Source organism: Protopterus annectens, chromosome 1.part1 (assembly GCF_019279795.1).
Source record: "Protopterus annectens isolate FY-2018-M chromosome 1.part1, PAN1.0, whole genome shotgun sequence".
Taxonomy (NCBI): Eukaryota; Metazoa; Chordata; order Ceratodontiformes; family Protopteridae; genus Protopterus; species Protopterus annectens.
The window spans coordinates 345,365,428-345,386,680 of record NC_056726.1 but is presented as its reverse complement, the minus strand read 5'-3'; the positions used below and the strand labels follow the sequence as shown (position 1 = coordinate 345,386,680).

The 21,253-nt window shown below is 35.0% G+C and overlaps 1 protein-coding gene across 2 annotated transcripts in view; it reads left to right on the top strand.

Moving 5' to 3' along the window:
• The window catches only part of TPD52L1 (TPD52 like 1), a 1,279,033-nt gene that overhangs the window by 496,912 nt on the left and 760,868 nt on the right, over positions 1-21,253 (top strand). The window lies entirely within an intron of this gene.

The following is a 21,253-nucleotide window of genomic DNA, read 5'->3' as shown; positions in this document are numbered from 1 at the left end:
AACTTTAAAAAGTCACTAGTAGTATTTAGGTATGCATACAGGGATTTAAGTTGTTCACCATCACCTTTCCAAAAAATAAAATGATCATCTGCAAAATGCCTATAAAATTCTATTTGGGGATTACCTAATAGATGCTCATATTCCCAGTTAACCATAACCAGGTTTGCATATGTGTTGGCACAATTTGTGCCCATGGCAACCCCTGACAACTGCTTATAGCATATGCCATTGAACATAAATATGTTGTGCTCTAGTACCAATTCTAGTAACATACATCATATATCTTAGTATTAGAGAACTTTCCCTGCTGTGTGAACACTGATTTCACCATGCTTATCCCCTGGTCATTGGGTATACTTGTAAATAAAGACACTACATCTAGTGTGGCTAACACCCCCCGTATCTACTGTTCCCATTTGCTTCACTGCCCCATAAAGGTCCACTAAAAACTGTTCTGTGTCTTTCAAGACATATACATATTCATTGAGTGCTGTCTTCAATTCCTTATCCAGGTATATAGAGATGGGTTCTCTTAGCCATCCTGCCCATGCTACTATAGGTCTAATTTTTGGGTTATATGGTTCTTTGTGTATCTTGGGGAGGTACTAGCAATCTGTTCATTCATTTCAAACATGATTGTTGTTGATACTTCAGCATATACATTTGGATCCAATAACATTTCTTGCATAGCTGTATTATAAAAGTCAGCATTCAATATCACCACTGGTTCCCCTTTTGTCAGCGGGTCTTATAACTATGCTATCATTAGTCTACAAGTCACACAATGCTTTGTGCTCACTCTTTGTCTGATGGATAGCACAGTGAATGAATCAAGGTTTTTTAAGCACCCTGAAACAGGGCGTCTATGGGAGCTAAGGAATTCTGCTGATTGCAATACTAAGAATGTAGTGTATGTAGCTCACTGCACAACATGTTTCCATTTCTATGTTGGCAAAGCTAACCATCACCTTAGGGAACGGATAAGGGATCACCTTTACTGCACTAGTAAAGGGCAACTGTATAGTGCTTTGGATAAGCATGCATTGGATAAAGGGGATAACCATATATTTTTGTTTCAGGTTTTACACATTCAGAATGTCAGGAATAGGATGGGGGACATAGTCAATACTACTAAAAATATGGAAGTAAAATGGATTTTGCGTTTAGGAGCACATAGAGGTTTGGGTTTGAATGGTAGTGTTCCATTGAAGCCAGTGCTAAAATCTAGAAGGTTAAAATAAAATAAAAAATAATAACACTATTTTAACAAGAGAAGACTACATAAACACATGCAGGGTTTGGGTCAATATGACAGTATTTCTTGAGCTGCTTCTAGCATAGATATCATTAAAGACAAGCATTTGTTGAGATGTATGTATTAAAGCATATGTATTTACTAGGTGAACAACGTGCATTTATTAGGCAGAATATATGTATTCATTAAGTTGTTCAGTGTGTACTGCTTATACTTGTATATATATTTTTATGCTTATATATATGCACATAAGTAGTTACTAAATGGGGAACTTGAGTATATGTATTTATTCACTGACTTTTTATGTATTTTATTTATATTTATCCACATGTTGTTGTCTTTACATTTTGTGCATGTGGTTTTTAAACAGAGTTTTTCTGACTTCAGCAATTAATTAAGGGCAAAATGTAACCATAGTAATTAATTGATTGCTGAGTGCTGAATTAACTTTGAGTGGTAGGATTGGTTGTTCTAGTAATGAATTAATGTATTTAAGTGCTGTTGCTGTTTGAATGAACCGTCTGATGAAACAATGGTTACCATTGTGAAAGTGCTCACCATTTTGTATTAAAAAAGAAGATTTTTCTTTGTCATGGTTCAGCTTCTTTATTCCAGCTACCTTCCTACCGGGCATCTGTGTTTCAACAAATGTAGTACCTATTTAAACTTTGAAAACGTTCCCTTCTGAAGACTTACTGGATGCTCTTGCTTACTGAAAATTGTCCATTACAGTGCTTTTACTTTGAATCACTCCTGTTATGTGCAGTACCCTGCAGATATATGTTTTACTGTATTGTTCTTTATACTTCACCAATACATTTATAAAAGTACCAAGAATTAAGCATGAAAAATGAAGTTAAAGTTTAGACTGACCCTATTTGTGAGTAATCAGGTGAGGGCACGTGCCTATAGTAGTTCTTGGACCCATGATGATGATGGTACTATAATACAGTCACTCAACTCTTAAAGCATTCTAGATGTATTTACATCATAGATCACTAGATAGCAGTTCCATTTCAGAGCTACTCAATTTCATCTGTAGAAAGCAGTATTATTAGATACTCATTTCTGATAAATTGAAGTCCTTGGTCATATGAAATTATTTCTGAGTGTACTGGTACAGCGGTAGCGTTGTTACCTCACCGCAATAGGTTCTCCCGTTCGATTCTCGTCATGGCTTGGGAGTGCCTTCTGTGTGGAGTCTGCATGTCCTCCCCACGGTTGGGTAGCATTTGAAAGATATGCATGCGTAAATGGGCGTGCCTTCGTTGAAGGTTGGGTGTCAAACTGGCACCTCGGAATTTCGTAAAAATCTACTGCCAATCATTAGCAGACCAGAGTTCCGCTGTGGCGAAAGACAAACAAAAACAACAACATTAGTGGCATAGCACTGCATTGTTTCCTAGACAATACTCAAAATTTCTACACTGCAGTATAGTTCCACTGAGAATTTATATTAACTTATTCCATGCAAAAATAAATAAATAAATAAGTGCGGAAGACGTTGCACAGAAATGAGCACTGTCATGTTCAATCCTTAGTGCTGTGGCCATTGTCAGGTACAAATGATACAAATGGATGTCAAGAAATTCATATAGAATGTAAAGCTCAGCATTTTAAACTGGACATCCATTCTGAGAACATATAGTTGCTTGAATATCTTCGGATTGATTACTGTCTTCATCTGTTTTACCAGTTTTCTAACATTTTGGCCCTTATTTACTTTCTGTAGTCTGTTTCTTTCACACATCTTAATATATCTATCCATCTCTTTTAAGTCAAGCAGCTCTACCATTGGATCATTTTCTTCTGGACTGATAGCATAATCTTTGCCATCTGTTTTCCATGAGTCTTCCAAAGAAGGTTCCAGAACATTGTTCTGTGCCATATCCATATCCAGATGCATTCTGCCTTTTCTGATGCTCTTCCATATCTGGACCAATTAGTCCATTATACTGCAATATTACCTTTGTCAGGGTTGCCACTGTCTCCTCTTCCAGGTCTTTTATATCTTTTAAAACATTCAATACTTAAAATACAATTGGTTTAGATTTTGATTTCCATTTTCGAGTATTTTTTTTTTTTGGCATCCAACAGAATTAAATTTAATAAGGCCTTACTATGTCTAGGCAATTCTGATTGTGTGTCCCAGTTGAAAAGAATCATTTCCTTAGTTACAGTAATTTGCACCACCAATATTTCTAATTAGAGTACACTGTAAGGAATTTTTAAAATTCGCTAACTCATTACACTCCCAAAAAATGTATTCTCATTTACTTTTTTCTTCCCCGTCACACCTCCACATTTGCTATCTACCTGAGTAAAAATTCTTTGAAGTTTGCTTGGGGTATAAATGTTCCTATGCAAACACTTCCAAATAAAAATCCTATACCTGTTGGAATTTGTTGCATACTTGGGTGACATTGCTGTCTACCTTTAAAACCAGCCCTTAAGGGGAAGTGATTGAAGTTTTAGCTTTTTCACTTTTAATAATTTTATGAATGTTGATTGGTTAAGATTGATTTAAATCTTACATTGTTATTGATTTTAACTGAATCTGAAGAAGCATTACTTTGAACACTAAAGTGCTTATCTTCTGTATTTTATCTAGTCTATTAAAGTCATTTTAATCCTTCTGCTGTGGTAGCCATATTGTTTATGTTTTAATTAGTTTTCAAAGTTACAGTTTGATCTTGTTTCTTGTTTTATATTTTTGTCTCTAATTTTAGTTAAGTACCTTGTCATTTTAGACATATATCATCCTGACTTTGTGTGTGTAGATTGTGACGTTAAACATTTTTTTATCTGTTCATGGAGTCTGTTATTCATTTTCTGTGCATTGGTGCAGATTTTAGTTTGGAAAAATTATCTATCAGTAATTTAACATTGATAACTCTATGATCAGTACACATCAATGGTGGTAAAATGTGACACAAAGTCACAGTCATTTGTTTAGGAACACAATGTCTAGTATGTTCCATTCTCTGTTTTGTTTTGTTTTTTTTGACAATATAAAGCAATTGTTGTTTCCTGAACATATGTTGTAAATAATTTCCTTACTAATATTGTTGAATCAGTATTATTCCATTATGTTTCTGGTAAATTTAACTCCCCAGCCACTATTATTTTCCCTTCTGCATTTCATGTAAGAAATGTATGAATTCCTCTGTATCACCAGCACTTGACTTTGGTGGTTGAGACACTTCATCAATGGTTATCTGTTCCTGGGTGTCCTTATTTTGACAGCTATGCAATTACTGTATTTCTATTATCATTGAACATGTAAAATGACAGGTCCCATAACAGTCTTTAATCCCTATCATAACATTTCCACCTGATCTTTTTGTTAAAATATCTGTTACACTAAAAATGTTTATACCCTGGCAGAATTGGTTTATAGTCATTGTTCTTTAATCACATTTCAGAAAAAAATATCAACATTAAACTTGTGGGATTGAAGCAAATTTTCCAAAAACAAATTGTTACTAATGCTCCTAGCATTAACAACCAACCCAGATATATCAGTAGTTGCTATATGTGAACTCCTAAATTTATGACCTGATAAAACTCATGTCTGTTGTTAGTCAAATATTGCAATATGTCTGCTGCAAAAATTATTTTCCCTTTTCTTGTTTCCAAAATTAGTCTTGACTGCTCTACACATTTCCACTTTTAAAATGGGACATTTTTTCTTATAGGCATTTACCCAAAAATATTTTCATTCCCAATGACCCGCCTCTCCTTTCTATATGTGATTTTTGAAAAATAACACCTCTACAAGCTCTGTTATCTAAGAAGGATGTAAGTTTCCTACTAACAGTCAGAAAGTCTTTAAAGATTAGATAATTTGTACCAACATGAATAAAGACAACTACAAACGTCTTTACATTAAGGTAATCTGGCTCCTTGTAAACAAAACACTTTTTATTGTTCAGTATTCTCTTGGCAGATTTAAGTATCAATTCCTCCAATAACTGAATATCAAATTATCAGTATATAATTTCTGATCAGATATGAAGAATCTCCCACTTCTAATTCAGAAATCTCTGCTGTGTCAGTGTTACAAAGGAATGCTATTTATCACCATTAGTCTTATTAATCTCACAGTTTTTATTGCTTATTTCATTTGCAAGCATAACATTCTCATCAAGCTGTCTTTGTACTTTCACAGCTTGAGCCATGTTATCAACTTCAGTCTCTTTTTTTTTACAGTAATGCTCTGTAATCCTTCCAGCAGCAATTTTGATTGCTTCCTTTTAGCCTGCCTCTCGACACTTTTTTTTATAACTTCTCTATTGTAAACATTATGCCATTTTCTTTAGACTGAAAGTTTTCTAATTGAACAATGTTATCATTCCCTGTAATTTGTGTGTTATTTAACAAAGCAGTGTCCTTTTTAGTATCTATTCTCTTCGAATTATAGGCTTTAATCAAAATCTTTTTCTTCCTTATTATTTGTTGTGAAACCCTTCCTTTCTTTCTTTATTTTCTTCTTATTGCTTTGATTCTTAAGATTGCTGAATTCCAAAGATGTAGCAGCATGTTTAAAAGGGGTTGAGTGATCTTTATTGACAATGGACTCTTCCTTCACTTTGCCTAATATTATTTATCTTATCAGCCCAGTCAAAAATATGCATAACAGTTTTCCACACTGTGCCAATCACACAAGTGCAATCATTATTGGTAAGTCTAGATTTACTACTAATAACACTAAGCAAATCATCCAACTTATGACATGAGGAACAGATGTATCCAATGTTATCAGGTGTTACCTTTATATACACATAGCATTTAGTACACTGTTCAAGATACTTATGCCATAGCAGATCAATAATTGCATACTCATTTAAAGAATCCATTTTCACTTATAAAACATTAAAACATTTTAAAAGAAAAGAATAATCAAAATCCATTTCAATAGAATTAAAAAAAAAGTTAAAACAATTAGTAAATTAAGTCATATTTTATGAGGAAATTGGACAAACAGTGTGCAGCAAAATATTAAATTAAGTACACAGAGTAAGCTTGTACAAGGCAAAATTATAAAATAAAGCCATCACTCGGACCTACCATACTAATTGTACCATTTGCACTGTATCATGTGTGAACAAGTGCAGTCGCTTCTGCTCATTATCACTCACAGATGCACCTCAGCAGTAAAAATCAGAGGTAAAACATAAAGTATAAATTAAAATAAATATTTTCTTACCAAGCAGTTGCACAATACATCACAATCTAACACTGGAATGTTTCTAGGCCACTTGGGATGGCTACAATTTGCCTGTCTATTGTCTGTCCATTTTTAACAACAAACAGTGAAAATTAGTGGTAAAATAAAATACAATAGGAATCACAATAAATCTTTTCTTCCCACGTAGTTGCACAAGAAATTGCAAACCATCACTGGATTGTTTCAGATAACCTCTGGATTGTCCTGTCTACAGTATGCATAAATTATCCCTGACTATTGGGAGGTCTATAGTTTGCTTTTCTACAGCCTATCCCTTTTTAACAACAGTGAAAATCAGAGGTAAAATAACCGGTAGATGTCAAGGAGTTGTTGGTTAGAAGTACGAAGTGTGCGAGTTGGTGTGTAGATGGATACCAAGGAGGAAAGGACAGGGCAGGAAGATGGTTTATAAAGTATAGAGTGAATAATTTGTAGCTGAGATAGAAGGAGTTGTTGAGTGAGTTCTAGCCATTGTAGTGAGTTGAGTGTGAGGCAGTGGTGTGAGTTATGTGGGGAGTTTGTGATGAATCTTGCTATTTTGTGGTAGGTTTATTGGAGTTTGGTCAGGGTAGTTGTTTGAATATTAGTTAGTATTGGGGTGACATAGAGAAGGGAGGGGAGAAGAAGAGCCTGAGCCAGGGACAGTCTGGCATTGTGGGTCAGGAATCTATGGTTTTGGTAGATCATACACAGCTTTTGGTGAGTTTTCTTTATACTGTGAAGGACATGTAGGTTAAATTTGTTTGTCATCAATGATGGCTCCTAGAAGCTTTGTGTGGGAGTCAGGTTGTATGGTGGTGTTATTGGAGGATGAGATGAGAAAGGTAGATTTTATGTGAGAGAGAGTCCGTGGGAGGAATAACAGGAATTTGGTTATCTTAGGGTTTAGGATGAGTACATTATCAGCTAGCCATTTTTCAACAGATAGAAAGGTGTCCTGGGTGAGTGAGTGAAGGCCAGAGAAATTGTTGGAAGTGCAGATGAGAGTTGAATCATCAGCATATTGGACTAGCACAGATTGATTGCAGGAGGCATGTAGCTCATTTGTAAAGATGTTGAGAAGGAGGGGTCCCAAGATGGAGCCTTGAGGCACCTCAGTAGTTACTGGAAGGTAGGGTGAGCAAGAGGAGAGCCAACAAACAGATTGCTGTCTATCAGACAGATAACTAGAGAAGAAGGTTAGGGTGGAGGGAGCTAGATTGAGGTTAGAAAGTTTAGTCAGAAGTAGAGGGTGAGAGACAGTGTCGAAGGCTTTTGAGAGGTCAAGGAAAAGGCTGGATACTAGGAGGTTTTTGTCACGGGCCTCAGCTATTGTATGTGTAAATGACAGGAGGGCTGTAAAGGTGCTGTGGTTAGGGTGGAAGCCATGTTGGGTGGGAGTGAGGAGGTTGTGTTGGAGGAGATAGTTTAGGACTTGTGAGTGCACACATTTTTCCATAAGTTTGGAGAGAGGATGGCAATTGGACAAAAGTATGATGGGTCTGTTGAGTTCCCGCCTTTATGCAAGGGTATAGTGAAGAAGGATTTCCAAATATCTGGTACTGTAGCTTCCTGGATAGATCTATTAATTAAGATAGATACTGAATAGGCTATGGATTCTGCAGCTAATTTGAGGAAAGTGGCTAGAAGGTTGTCTGAGGATGGAGAGCAAGATTAAGCTTCAGAAGGAGTGATTTTATATATGATGTTGAAACTGGTTTGAAGGAGAAAAGATTGCTGTTTTGTGGTTTGGGAGGGATACAGGTGGAGTTTGTGTTGCAGTTTGAGGGTGTAATTTTCTGGACAGTGTCAATGAAGTGTCTATTAAAAAGGGTAGCAGTTTCTAGAGGGCTGTTGTTTGGGTAAGGGGGAGGGTTTTGAAGGGGACCCAGGATTGAGAATTATCTTTAAGGTGGACCAGAATTTCTGTGGACTGGTTTTGCAGTTATTTTGGGGAGAGTTATAGTATGATTTTTTTATCTTTACAGGCATGTCTTTTGACAAGATTCCAAAGTTCTTTGTACTTGTGAAATAGGAAAGATTGTTTAGTCTTAGTCCAGGCTTTCCAAGTATTGTCACGGTTATGCATGAGTGATTTAGTTTCTTTAGAAAGCCAGGGGGCAAAGTTAGATTTGATTCTAATATGCCTTGTAGGGGTTAGGGAGTTGAGTATATCTAGGAATATGCTATTAAATTTGTGAACAGCGTCATTCAGAGAAGTTTGTTTAAGGGTGGACCAGTCAATGGTAGCGAGGATAGAGTTGAATTGGGTAGTATTAAAGTTATGTAATTTACGACAGTCTCTATAAGAGTGAGGTTTGTCTGCCTGGGAAGTGTGTCATAGTATGCCAGCAGGAAGATGGTCACTCAAAGAGTTTGGTAAGGTAGTTGGCCTGTGGTAAAGGTTGGGTGAGTTAGTGAGAATTCATTCAATGGTCGAAGTGGAAGAGGTGTTATTGTGTAGGTGAGTAGGGGATGTTATCAGTTTGTGGAATCCATAGAGATTGATGCAGAGCTGTGGGGATTTAGTGGAAAGTTTGGTTCAGTCTATGTTAACATCACCTAAGATGACAGTTTCTTAAGGTATGTTGTGAGAGAACCAAGAGAAGATAGATTCTAGGATTAGAATATTATTGCCAGGGGGAATATAAATGGAGGCAATGAGAAATGTCTTATGGGGGTTAAGATGAATTTGAGGATGATAAGTTCAGCTGGGTGGAAATCAGGAGTAGATGAGGTGATGGTTGAGAGGTTAAGGCTATTGGAGTGGAGGATGGCAACACCACCACCCTTTTTGTTGAGTCTATCACAACAGTAGATGTGGTAACCAGGTGGCAGTATGTCTTTGTTAGTTATGTGGGGTTTTAGCCAGGTTTCAGATAAGGCTAGGATATGAGGGGTGGTTTGAGCTATCCAAGCATGTAGCTCAGTGATTTTGTTAGTGAGGCTTCTTGTATTTAGGGCATAGATAGAAAAGTGTTTGTGCTATGAGGTTTGATTTGAGGGAGGTTGAGGGGGAGTGGGAGGTGGGATGATGTAGGGGTGGAGGAACTGTTGGTGGGTGTAAAGTTATGGGCAGGGGAGGGTGGGCCTGGATTAGGGTGTATATCACCATCAAATAGTATGTTGCTGGGAACTGAGGTAGGGTGTGTTACTGAGAAAATGTGGTGGTGGAGTTTAGGCCTGGATTTATAGGAGAAGGGGTAGCTGTCAAGTATGATGAGTTTATGATAGCAGTAAAAGGTGAGGATGAAGAGAGATGATGATATTAAGATGGGGTAAGGTTTGACAGCACATGTGGTAGGAGAGTATAGAAAAGGTTGGGAAAGGTTTGCATGATAGGAGGTTAGTTTTGCAAGTAGAGTTAGGATTGGTAATGAGAGGTATAGAAGTAGCATGTTAAGTTAGGATTTGAGTGTAGGAGGGATTATGAGATTAAAGACTGGTTGGGTATGGAGGAAGTAAACTAAGTAGTGATGGTGTAAGAGGTGGGAAATGTGAGGAGGACAGTGAATAGTTAGTGGTTATATAATGTCAGGAAGTAGAGGGATTAGAGCTAGGCAGGAAGTGGAGTTTGGCTGGTCAATATGGACAGGAAGGGAAGGGTCTGGATAGTATAAATGAAATTGATGTGGGGTGGGTGGGAATGGGGGTAGGGTAGGGGAGCAAAGTGAGTGTAGTGAACATAGTGGGGTTACAGCAGCAGGAGCTTCAGAACCCAAGAAAAACTATCAGGAGAGCTTGTAAGTTAAGTGTAAGAGGAGCCAGGAGTGACTGGGAAAGGAGTAGAGAAAACAGGCACAGGAAAGAGAGACTGAAACAGGATAGAATGTAAGGAAAAAATAGCAGGAAGGAAAAAGTAGCAAAGCTCAGCAGGATAACGTAGTGCAGAATGGCAGGCTAAGGAGGGATGTAGATAGAGATAGGAGCATAGAAGATAGGGTCCTATGAGCAAGAGTTACTTGTAGAAGGCAGGGGAGGGGTAAAACAACAGAGTAGGTAGAAGATAGAGAACTAGGGAGTGACCTGGTGATGTGCAGGAGGCAGCAACCTAGGGAAAACATGGAATAAAAAAAACAGCATTGGTAAGATACAAAAATAAGAAACATTAATAGGACATACTTTTAGAAATTACACCCAAAAAGTTAGAGGGAGGCAGTCTTCAATTGGGTCTTGGGTGCAGGTAGTTTCCAGCAGGGTAGGCCAGTGATCTTGTGTAGGGAGTCTGTCCTAACTCGCAGAAATTACACCCCAAAAAATTAGAGGGGGGGCAGTCTTCAACTGGGTCTTGGGTACAGGTAGTTTCCAGCAGGGTAGGCCAGTGATCTTGTGTAAGGAGTCTGTCCTAACCGGATGATAGCCAGCTGCACACCATGGGTACGCGTCCAGGGCAAGGGACAGAAAATAATAATAATAATAATAATAAAAGTGATAATGATGATGATAATAATAATAATAATTGTTAGTAATAATTGTAAAAGATTAAAGAGGATCAAGACAATTATTATTAAAGGTGAAATGCTGAAAATGTGCAAATATATTACACAGAAATTGTAGTAATAATGTTGTCAGTTAGGAAAGCATATTACAAAAAGTTATTTATCATAAGGTAAATAAATTTCAGGGGAGGGTCCCTCAAAGCAGAAATATGCCACATTAATAATAATAATAATAACAGTGATACTACTACTACTACTAAAAACAATAATAATAATAATGCACAGTAGTGAAACTAATGACAACATGCATAACAATTATGACAGCATCTAATCCAACATTAGGACTTACAAAGCAGTCATATTACTTTGTTACTTGTAGCTTGACAAATGCATTATAGATATTTAATGTTACATTGGTTGGCATGCATTATTATTAGAAAAAAAGTGGAAGAGAAGACAGTGGTTATATATTAATTTTTGATTCAGTGGTTTAAGAGTTTAGTATATATATTAGTGTTTTATATGTTTTGTGTATAGCAGGATACCATTGAGGAAGGGTATAGGCAATGATGTATAAATAGTAATTTGCCAGTAAAAGTAAGCGGTATGTATTTTGTTCCATTTCTCCATCCAGTTTAGATTTTTCAGTATGCTATACTTGTAGGTGTGGGAAAGTTTATTGGCTATGAATCTGGTTGTTTTGTTGTAGGTTGCATTTAGTGTACTGGGTAGGTTCTTTTATTACATCACCAATAACTACAATAGAAGCATTTCTGCAAACTTTTTTCTTGATAATAAGGAGTAGATTTGGGCCTAGACTGTAAATGGTTTCATGTTTGTGAGTGTGATTCCTAAGTACTTGCAGTGGGGCACAGTTTCAGTTTCTCCTCATGCTCATTTTTGAGCTCAGTTGTTTCTGGAGTTATACAGAATGAAAAGAATTAATGTATTTTTTTTCTCATTTACAGTCAGCCAATATAGCAGATTATTAAGTAACTTCTGCATAGCAGGTTTAAGTTTTTACAGTAGATGAGGCTTCTGCTATGAAGAATGATTGAGTTTTCTGCATATTGAATTAATATGACAACATTAGCTTGACAAGATTGTAAATAGTGATGGTCCTAACATGGCTGTCTTTGGCACAGAAATATTGGTTGCAAAAGTAGGTGACAGTGTATTTTTCCAACTTGCTAGCTGCATGCTTTCTTTTAGAAAGGATTTAAACTATGATTGAGCTGTTTCATTGCAGCCTAGGTCTTATATTTTTTGCAGAAGTAACTGGTAGTTTACTATATCAAACATTATGTACAAGGCCAAGAATAAAGTATCTGTAAGAAGACCTATACCACAATTGTTACTTGTTGTAGTATTTTTAATGGGGCCATTTACATGCTGCGATTTGCCCAAAATAGAGCTAAGCTGTTGTTAGTAAACTGTTCTCAGTCAAGATGGCTGTTAGCTAAGTCAGTGTCAGTGGTGCAGCAGGTAGAATACTTGCCTTTAGTGCAAAAGGCTTTTGGTTCTATTCTCACACCAGGTAGATTGATTGCTCACATTGTAGTGCAACATAAGGAGAGTGCTGCACTCCAGAGTGTATGCTGTCCCTCAGATAAGACGTTAAACCCGAGGCCTCGTTGCCTGAGTCAGTAGTAGTTCAGGTGAATATAAAAGATCCCAGGGCACTTAGTGAAAAGAGTAGGGGTCCTATGTTATTATACAAAATAACTTTTTTACAACATATTTACAAATATTTGCAAGTGTACAAAGATATATATATATATATATATATATATATATATATATATACACAAATCTGTTGACACAATCATATTAATTTTCATCCCTGTCAGACTACGCTACTCCTTTTTCCATAACCATCTGATTTTACTTAGTATTGTTGCTAAAATCCATTTACCATTAAACATTTCATTTATTCTTTCATTCCATATAACCCATATAACACAAAATAACTTATCTATTCTTTTAACATATTCTTTACTTCTTTTCTTATAATAGCCACATATAATCATATCCACAGTTATTTTATCTACTTCATTTATAACTTCAAAAATATTCTTTACATAGGTTTCTCCATAACATTTTTACTCTTTTACATTTCAAAAACACATGTTCTGTAGTTTCTTCTTCATTACAATGTAAACATATTCATTCACTTTTCTTCTTATATGGGATATTTCCTTTTACTTACAATTTATTTTTTACCAATCTCCACAAAAAATCTTGACATTCCATTTTTTGATTACACCATTTGCTTCTTATTTTTATAGCTTTAATTTTTTCATCTGCTAGATTTTTATATTGTTTTACATAGTAATGTTTTATCATTACATTCTTATACCAAACTTATTTTCTATATCATCACTTTTTGTTTTTCACATAAATATTTTTTCTTGGTAACATTTCATTTCATCATTTATGTGCACATTTTTCACTTTTACTCTTTTTTACTATACCCCAAAATTTATTTTACTTACATTTACACAATTTTACTACTAATTTCTCATCTTTTTCATTTATCCATGTTAACACTTTATACAAATTTAATGAAGCAGTGTATACCACTGGGTTAATTAAGCCTAAACCTCCTTCTTCTTTATTTACATATAAAACTTGTCTTTTTACTGGTTTAATCTAGAACTCCATATAAATGAAAAAATTGTCTCCAATAATTCCCTTTCAAATGCTGTTGAAAAAATAAATATACTTGCTAAATATGGTATTTCACAATCATTACTAAATTTATCAAATAAGCCTTTTTCTGAATGATACTTTATATGTCCTCCACAAAAGACAGGTTTGTTTTATTTCTTCTATTATTTTTTTCCCATTGAATTCTACTTACATCTTTATTCCCAAACTTTATACCTATCACTGAAATGTCATTAATTGTAAAACATATACCCCTAATCTTTATTACATTACCTAAACCTCTACTTTTCTTTTTACTTAAAGCCATCCGTATTACCTCTAGACACACATTTGTGCAAATTATTACTTCTTTTATTCAAATTTTTTTTTGCAATTATTATAATGTCATCATCAAATATTAACAGAACCAGAATTCCTAACCCTTCAGGTGTTATATACCCTGCCTCTTTCATTTTGTAATTTATTTCACATGCTATCACATTCATAACTAATTCAAAGAGTATACAACTCATTGGAAATCTCTATCTTACACCACTGTTCATATGTATCTCTTGGCTTGACCAGCCATTTACAAGTATTTTTGTTTTATTACTATATGCTGACATACATAATTTCCTAACATTCTCACTTATATTATATTTTTTCATTATTATCCATAAGATTTCATGTCCAGTCATGTCAATACCTTATTATGGTCTCCTATCATGATTTTTGCTTCTTCTTTTCTGTTCATATCTCCTTATTATGGTCTCCTATCATGATTTTTGCTTCTTCTTTTCTGTTCATATCATCCACATTTCTGTATCATTAATATTTCTTGACAAGCCTTCCACTTTATACTATATATGCTATCTTCCATACTATTTCCATTTTAGTTTCAAATCTCTTTTGTACTATTTTCGTAAATATCTTATAATCATTATTATTCAATACTATTGGTCTTCAGTATTTTAATTGTCTTCTGTCTTGTAGTCATAATGATTCAATACTGTCGGTCTCCATTTTTTAATTGTCTTCTATCTTCCTTCTTCCATATGAATTTATGCATTCCACTGCATAATTCATTATACATAAAACCTTTAATTAATAATTCATTCAAAATCTTTAAAAATATGTTTTTTGCCAGTCCCTTAATTTTTTATACATTTCATGCCCTATTTCATCTGGGCCCCTGCAGCCAAATCTATATTTACTTCTCCTAATATTTTATCTAGCTCATTTAAAGACATCACCTTTTCCAATTCTTTATTCTCTTTTTCTATTAACGTTTTTACTTTCCATGTTTTTTTTCACTACCTTCTTTTTTCTTTAAACATCTCTTGTATATATTGTGCTACACTATTCATAATATTTTTCCTGAGTTCTTTCTATTTCTCCTTTTACATTTTTTATTTCTCACATTATACTACCATTGTCCTTTACTAATCTGCTTAAGTAACTCAATACTTCTTCTCTTTTTCCTTGTAAAAATGTCTTTGCTTCTATAACAATTTTTGTATTTTTTTCTTGATTTCTTTCATATAATTCTTTTTTCTTTGTCAATGTACTTTCTGTCATTATGGTCTAAATCTTCCCATGCATCATTATATGCTCTTTTATATATTTATTTCTCTACTTGTTTCACATTATATTGCCAGTGTAACAAAATATATATTTTTCCTTAAATATCATCAACCATTCAGACCAATTTTTATAAAATGTTCTCATAGTAATATAATCTTTCCATAACTCTGTTACTAATCTCTCTCATTCTTCATTCCATGCTTACTCATTTATTAGTTTTATACCTTTGCCTATTTTAATATATTCCTTGTTTTCCTTCATCTCTAGCCATATTGCAAGATGATCAGAAAATCCTGCTTCAACTACCTCCCCCTTCTCCTATAATAAACCTACTGGTACTATAAAATAATGTGTTTCAGTTCTATACATATCCCTTTTGTAAGTCTATGAATTTTTATACCAAAGATTTAATTTATACCAAAGTTTTAACTTACCACATCTTAGAATTTCTAACATTTTTCTTATATCATTTCCTTTCTTTTTACTCTTGCTTCTTAAATCACAATTAAAGTCTTCTGTTATTAAATTCATATTTATCACAAAATAGTCTAAAATTTGATGAAATAAGCTTTTCCTTTCTTCATAATTAGTATAAGCATGTAATGTTATAATTCTATATACTTGTTCTTTTCATTTTAAATCTGCAATGGTTAATCTTCCCATTTTCTCTAAAGTTACATCTAATATCTCTACTATATTTATACAGAATACAGTCATTCCAAACCATCTCTCATTTTCCAAATTCCACATTATCTTTCCTCTCTATGGTTTCTCTGTTTGTAATTTTTCTTCATTTGTTAAAAATCGTGTGTCTTCTAATATAATTACATCTATATCACATGTATTGCACCACTCCAAAATTCCTGTTCTTCTATCTTCTTAATACTATTCACATTTACAGAAAGCAATTTAAAATTTTTGTTTTCCTTAGATTTATGATTTCAGACGTTCATAGCTGATTACTAGGCTGTCTTTCTTAATAGGCCATTTTAAACCTAACAAATTCCTTCCCAACTGTGGAAATCAATAGTCTTTTTCATCTATTTACTTTCTTTTTTTCTTTTGTACTTATCCCTTTAGATTTTCTTTTTCTGTCTTTTACCCTTTTACCAATAGAATTAGTTTCCCTTTTACTGCCTCACAGTTTGTGTTCTTCATCACTTATTTCAGAACCTCCTTCTCTGTCCTCTTTATTATTTTTTTCTCATCCAATTTTTCTTCTGTTTCTACTACTTCTAAAATTTCTTCTGTTTATTCATTATCTACTCTCTTTTTCTTTTCCTTACTCTTATTTTCACGTTTGCAATCCATCCATAAATGTCCAATTTTGTTAGATGCATAACATTTCAGTTAACATTTTTTGCATCATGTCCCATTTCCCACAAATACATTTTATATTGTCACAGTTACTTAACAAATGTCCTTTGTTTAGACACAAACTGAAAAAAAAAACATGTTTTGGGTTGTCCCCATTTTACAACACCCCTATTCCCCCTCCAAATTTATCATGCTTGGTATTTGTATATTTTTTTCTCTTTCTATTTTTAAAACAATATTACAATCCCAGCTACCATTTTGTCATAAACATTTGCATCATCCAGTACTTCTTTACATAAAGCTTTCAAATGTCCTTTCTCTTTCTACCTGTGTTCAATATTGTAGATGAATCTTCCTGTTAAATGGTTTTATAGCATAAAGATTTCATGGGTTACAGCCTTTATTTTTGTCATATTCTCCAAGAACATTTTCTATTGAAAAAACAGTCTCAAATATAATTTTACAAAATGTCTCTTTGTTAATAAGAATAAATGCTCTTATCTCATGTGCTTTTATACCCAGAGGAGCTATTAAATTGTCCCACACTTCGTACCTGTCCATTTCTTTCTTTTCTTTAGTTTGAATCCCTACCATCTGCTTCAGTTTTCAATTTTATTTACCTACTTTTCTGCAACTCTATTTTTGTCTTCTTTTACTTTCTGTGCATATGGTATCTTTTCCATCTCACCCGTATTATTCAGGGTTATCTCTGCATCCTTCTTTTGTATTTTCTCTATAGTGTCCCACCAAGAAACATCTTATTCATTTTCTGGCGTATTCTGAAACACCATTTCTTTGTACATCATCTTGCAACACTCCCAACTGGAGGGTTGTAATTATACATGCATCATTTGTTAACTCATCTCCATCAAACAGATTTATTTGAAACATTTCCTCAGAATCCTGCAGACATTCTACGGCCTCAGTATTTGCTTTCTCCTTCATTTCTTCTATCACTCCATCATCTCCTTCTCTCTCCATCTCCCTCCCTGTTTTTCAGGGCTGTCTCAGTGCCTGAAATGGAAACAGGAAATGCTCCGCCAAAATGAGTCCTACTCACAACAGAAAAACATAGGGGAAGTTCCTTGATGCCCTGGCCAAATTTCCACTAGTAGTATAAACACTACCTTGGGGTTCCTTTGAAATTAGGGTTAGGGTTAGCACCCATTATTAAAGAAGACAGGGGCAGATCCCTGCACCACCATAATAATGAGTGCTAACCCTAACACTGCCCCTTCCCTCAACCCTAACCCTACATCTTACCATCATAAAAACCTTCCTGTAACTTTGCCACTACACAAGACATACTCAGACACAAAAACAATCACAAACACAACCAAACAGCACTATATCTATCCCCTGGCCTAACCCTGTATCTATCCCCTGGCCTAACCCTGACCCTAACCGTAACCCTAAAATACACAAACTCGCACACAATCATATAACACCTATCCTTTACTCATCCCTGACCCTAACCCTAACTTGCATACAGATGCACAAACATTCTAATATCTCCAACCCCACTTTCCTGTCTTGACATTACACACCATTGACATTTCCACAGCTCTCCTATTTGTACCACTGACATTAAACCACACTCCTTGTGTTTGTTGAAGAAGTGGCATTTGACAACATGTGGCGGACCCATACACACACACACACACACACACACACATATATCTGTATATGTGTGTGTGTGTGTGTGTGTGTGTGTATATATATATATATATATATATATATATATATATATATATATATATATATATATATATATATAATTGAAATTATAAAAAAGGGAACATTTGTAAGTGTGCTGGATGATTAATATGGAGCCTTGATCTTTTAGTTGTGAAAATAGCTTTTTGACTGTTGAAAGATTTCGAGCCTGCATAAACTAAAGCACTGCTGGTGTTGGGTGAGGAAAGTAAACCTATATTTTCTTGTCTGAGAGTGATAAAGGTGATAAAGTTGTTTCTGTTTTACCTGATCCATTTTGTTTTCTGTTTTAAGATATCTGCTCGCCCTGGTGTTTTTGTTCTGTTTGAGAGATTGACACTTAAATTAGCTAGGCTGTACATTTCACATGTTTTTTTCATTGGTTAAATTGTTTGAGTGATACTTAAATATACAATGAATTTCTAGGCCTTTGACTTTTTCTGAAAAAATTTCAAGCCTGCATAAACTAAAGCACTGCTCCTATTCCCTGCTAGTTTTTTTTCCTCTCACTTTCCCCTTCACTGATCTGCTTTTTAAATGTGGTGATTTTAAGCTGCACACCCCAGCTGTAAATTGAGCTTAATAAGCCCCTCCCTTTCTACACTGCTGTTGATATTTTGAATTATTTATTTGCCTTTCCTTGTGCTTATTTTGAAAAAGTGCATTTTGCATCTCATTGTCTGTTCTGCTGATGGCAGGCCTGCTTACAAGGCAAACGTACTTTGAGGATACAATCCACAGAGCTGCATGACATACAGCTTATTATTTTCCGCTACAGATTGTTTGATCAGGACGTTAATTTACCTAGACATATGTGGTATGGGCAACTTCTTACAACTCATCATGCCATTGATGTATTTGCGCAATACATCCCACTACAACGCCATGGCCTGAGACAAAGACAAGCCTTCCTACAGCAAATCCCACACTGGAGCGACTTCATGTGGAGGTGTTCGTTAAACAAACTGCCGCTAAAGGGAGCACGTCACTTTGGTCCACAGCCTGCTACATTATGCCCCAGCGGCTGCCAAGAAGTGAAAACAGCAGGGCATATATTCCTTACATGCATGAGAGTAAGACATTATGCCCCAGCGGCTGCCAAAAAGTGAAAACAGCAGGGCATATATTCCTTACATGCATGAGAGTAAGACAGTTTTGGACACTGTTTCACACAGTTTTTCAAATTCCTCACCTATTCCCATTGACATTGTCCAAATGTTTGTATGGGACGTATGGTTGTTTTTGGACTCTGGAGATCAGGAGGGTGGGCTTTGCCCTTTTTTCTATTTTGTATTATTTTTGGTTAATGCATTGTAAAGAGTTACATTCTACGTTCCGATGCAACCCATTTGCTTTATGTGCTTCAGTCAAGCTTTGGTTGTTAAAATGGGGATACCAGGATTGCCTTTTATGATTTATGTGTTTATTTATTTTCTTGTATAACGTTTTTTATTTATATTTTCAATAAACACTGTGTAATACTCTGAATTATTATCTAGCAAACTGTCAGATAAATTACTGTATTTATACACTCTAGCAAGCACTTTTTTACATCAAAAGGTCAGTACACTGGTCTGTTTAGGTTGGGGAATCAAACTGAAAAACTTACTAGAAACTCTGCCAGAGAATACACAACCAAGTACAATGAACTGTTTATTAAAACAAACAACTGCTTTCATCTAAAAGCATACAGACTTCTTCAGATAAAGCCAGAACAATTCAAAATTTGCACTTAAATAGTTTTCTTGTCACATGACACCAATATATGCAAAGCAAGTGTATATTTAAAGCAACAGTTGTCAAGACAAGTACATGTATTTAAAACAATGTGTTTAAGATATAAAACTGAGAATAACTGTTATTCATCACTAACTTAAGCCAGGACATAAGCAGGACATAAGCAGAAATGATGCACAAATGCTAATGCAATCACCCTAAAAATAAAAACAGATGATAATAAATATAAGCTTATTATTTTTCATATGCCTTCCTCTTGAGTAAGCACTGTATAGATATAGCATCATTAAGCCATGGGGGACTGAAGCATTCAAAAATATCTGCCACCAAAGCTCTGTCTCATCAATTAATAGTTTCCATGGCCCACCTCTGGGACTGACCTCTACTTTCTCAATGATAGCAAACAGGAAATATTGGTCTGGAAATTGGTGACTATGCTTGTAGAGTGCATTTGTAGATTTAGCCTTTCGAATCCCATAGTTATGTTCGTAGATACAATCCCTAAGCTTACGTTCTGATTTACCAATATAAAATCTATTGCACTGGTGACATACTACAGCATAAATAATCCCCTTTGTATGGCAATTAAAATTTGCAGGGATTGAAATGGATATATTACTGATGGAAACACTTGAGATTTCTACAGTTAGTGTTATTGGCTGTAGGGCTTATTAATCAACTTATCTTATTTTCTGTACCATTGAGTGGCTCCTAGCTCATTTATCCAAAGCATAGACTTTTGTTGAATAATCACACTTTTATAAACTGTTTAAAGTACACTGCCATATCCTTATCCTTAAGCTTGTTTGTAGAAGCATTTCATATCTTTTAAGTTTGTTCACTCTGGACACTCCTTTACTGTGCTTTGACATTAGGAAGACAATGATTATTCATCTAGTGGTAGTAGGTGCTTCCCTGGTCTATCTGAGCTGGGAAGCACACAAAAGTGCTCTAAGTATCTTTTTCTATTTCTTTTGTACACTGTGATTGTAGTTTACCAGTTTAAAAAAAACTGTATTGTCTGCTGTTGCTTTAACTAGTTAATTGCACTCTATTACATTGTATCTGTTAGTTGTAGGGCTGCTGTAGGTAGTTTTTGTGGTCTTGTCTTGTTACACTTGGGCTCCAAACCAGCAATTTTAAAATAAGAATGTGTTTTTCTGTACCTTTGTAGCAGAAGTGTGCTGACCCAACCTATCTGAGTTGGAGAATGCTGGTGGAAGGCTTATTGTGTGCTTTCCTGATTGGTAGTTAGCTTAAAGCTTGTTTTTCTTGCTCTTATTTAAGCCTCTTGTTTGCGTGGTGTGGTGGTTAGCAGTAACCTTGTATAGACGCAAAAGCCTATAA